This window comes from Tribolium castaneum, chromosome 8, assembly GCF_031307605.1.
Source record: "Tribolium castaneum strain GA2 chromosome 8, icTriCast1.1, whole genome shotgun sequence".
In the NCBI taxonomy this organism is placed as follows: Eukaryota; Metazoa; Arthropoda; class Insecta; order Coleoptera; family Tenebrionidae; genus Tribolium; species Tribolium castaneum.
The window spans coordinates 3,396,968-3,399,892 of NC_087401.1; the positions used below are offsets into that span (position 1 = coordinate 3,396,968).

Consider the following 2,925-nt stretch of genomic DNA (forward strand, 5'->3'; position numbering starts at 1 on the left):
ATAGACTGGTCTGCTAAAAACACAACAGGTCAAACAATCATCGAAAAACAATTTTCTGAATTGCTCTTGGAGAATAATTTGTCACAAATAGTCACTGAACCTACACGATTTAGATCCCAACAACGTCCTTCGTTACTTGATTTGGTAATTTTGTCTGACGTTAACCTTGTATCGTCTTTAAACGTTTCGAATCCTGTAGGTACATCTGATCATTCAAAAATCGAAATTGAGTTACAAATTATGATATATTCAGAGCCAAATGCAAGAATTAAAACAACATCAATTGTTGACTACACTCGCATAGACGAAAGTCTCTTGACTTACGACTGGAATGGTTTAGATTCACTAAATGCGGAAGAACAATGGAAACATTTTAAATCGATTTTACAAACTTGCATTACAACAAATTCCAGACTGTTTACAAACCGACTGAGAAAAGATAAACCGTGGATAAATCAACACATGCTTGACAAAATAAAATACAAAGCTAAATTATGGAAAAAATTTAAAAGGAAGCCTACTGAAGATAATTTTTCTGCTTATAAAAGATTTTCTAACCAACTAAAATCTGATTTACAAATAGCCAGGTGTAATTATGAAAATTCTATATTAAATAAACCAAAACTATTTTATTCCCATGTACGTAAATTTATCTCTAGTCGTGTGTCGGTCCCTTTAGTACGAAATGCTTCAGGTCTACTCTGCTCCGATCATACAGAAACTGCAAACACTTTAGCGGACAGTTTTGCTGCTACCTATAATTTAAACATTAATAATAATATACCGTCATTTATGCCTACAAGTACATTTAGTGGGTTGTCTTATATTAATTTTACTCCGGATCTGGTAAAAAGCCAACTCTGTGCCATTAAATTAAATACAGCTCCAGGTCCGGATCAGATACCTCCCAAACTCCTGAGAACTTGTGCTGCTTCGTTGTCGGGCCCACTTGCCAAAATGATGACAAAATCATTCTTACAAGGCACTTTGCCCTACGAGTGGTTGCAAGCAACAATCACGCCTTTGTACAAGTCAGGAGATAAACTTGATCCTGCTAACTATAGACCTGTAAGTCTCACGTCGACATGCTGTAAAATTATGGAAAAAGTTATAGTCAAGGAACTATTAACTTACATGAGAAAAAATAATTTAATACCTGAGCATCAGCACGGCTTTTTACCAGGTAGGTCAGTTGTCACAAATTTGCTATCCTGCACAAATCTATGGACAAAAATGTTAGACACTAACCAACCTGTAGACATAATTTACCTTGATTTTAGTAAAGCCTTTGATAAAGTCCCTCACAATCTCTTGTTAGCAAAACTGGAGTCCTATGGTGTAACAGGAAATTTGCTTGATTGGATCCGAGCGTTTCTATCAAATCGAAACTATTGTGTAAAAGTCTGCGGTAAACTTTCGTACTCTAAACCAGTATTAAGTGGGGTCCCACAGGGATCAGTTCTTGGACCAATTTTATTCTTGTTATATACAGCAGATTTATTGTTTTCACTGGACAGCTATTCAGCATATGCGGATGATATTAAGTTATTTGCTAACCCACTTGTCACGGACTTGCAAGACCAACTTAATTTAATCTTCCAATGGAGCGAGAAGTGGCAAATACCACTAAATATTGCAAAATGCTGTGTACTTCAGTGTGGCCACAACAACCCAAAGTACCTTTACCATATAAATGGCACACTCCTGAGTGTAAAAACCTCAACCAAAGATCTAGGGGTCATTGTAAATGATAAGTTAGGATGGTCAGAGCAATGTCTAGCATCAGTGGGTCGAGCGCGTAAAATGTTTTATTTGCTAAAGCATGTTTTTCCAAATCCTTCAGTCAGTTTTATTTCAAAGGTGTACATCACTTACATAAGGCCGCATTTGGAATTTGCCATTCCAGTCTGGAGACCTTATTTGTTAAAGGATATTGATTTGCTGGAAAGAACTCAGCACCTGGTAACTAGATGGACACACTGTTTAAGACAAGTTTCATATGAACAACGTCTTGAAATACTCAAAATACCAGATCTACGTGCTCGTCAAAACAGGGCAGATGCAATTCAAATTTTTCGGCTTACTCATGGTTTATTTCCTGGAGTAACACGCAATTTCTTGCAAATTCAATATCATGACAGACTTAGAGGTCATTCTTATAAGCTGAAAAAAGAACCATTTAAGACTACCGTTAGAAAGAATTATTTGACAAATCGTGCATTTGATATATGGAATGGCTTGCCTGATAACGTTGTTGCAGCTGTTACTGTTTCTTCCTTCAAGAATCAATATGACACATTACAATAATTAACATTAACCTTTATTAATTAACTAATTTAACTGTAGATTAAAATTGTATTTCATTTTTCATTATTCAATGGTGTTTTATTTAACACGAAACCGTATTTCTTGATATTTTGCTATAAAGGTGTTAACCTCAGCAAAGAATCTATGTTAATAATAATAATAATAATAATAAACAAGAAAAATTTTATCAAACATATTGAAAATGACTTATTCTCGAAAATAAGAGCAAATTATGTATCAGTTTTAACAAAAGCGGATTACTCTGTTTGATTCTATGCTTAGAATAGAGTAAACTACTATAAAACGTAATGAAAACTCTATATTCAAGCTCAAAAGAACAAATTACGTTATAGTTTTGACAAAAAAAATTATTTCGGACGACTACATATTTCGAAGTAAGCAAACTTTAATTGAACAAGTGCAAATGCTAATACTTTGCTTTAAAATAACGATTTATGTGGTAATATGGTATTTTGCATCTGTCCTATAAAAGTTTACTCGTTTCGCTCCATTGAATCATTCGAAATAAATTATTTTGACACAACAACGAAAATAATTTGTTTTTGTTTAAACTGTAACATAAGTCGTTTTTATAAAACGAACTAAGACGTTTGGCAT

The 2,925-nt window shown here is 33.9% G+C and overlaps 1 long non-coding RNA gene across 1 annotated transcript; it reads right to left on the minus strand.

Annotated features, from left to right (window-relative positions):
* Positions 1-226: 226 nt before the first annotated feature.
* LOC135266922 (uncharacterized) lies at positions 227-1,084 on the minus strand. Its single transcript, XR_010335139.1, has 2 exons — positions 807-1,084; positions 227-755 (listed from the first exon to the last, which is right to left on the minus strand). It is a non-coding gene; the product is annotated as an uncharacterized LOC135266922 (long non-coding RNA).
* Between the last annotated feature and the right edge of the window lie 1,841 nt (positions 1,085-2,925).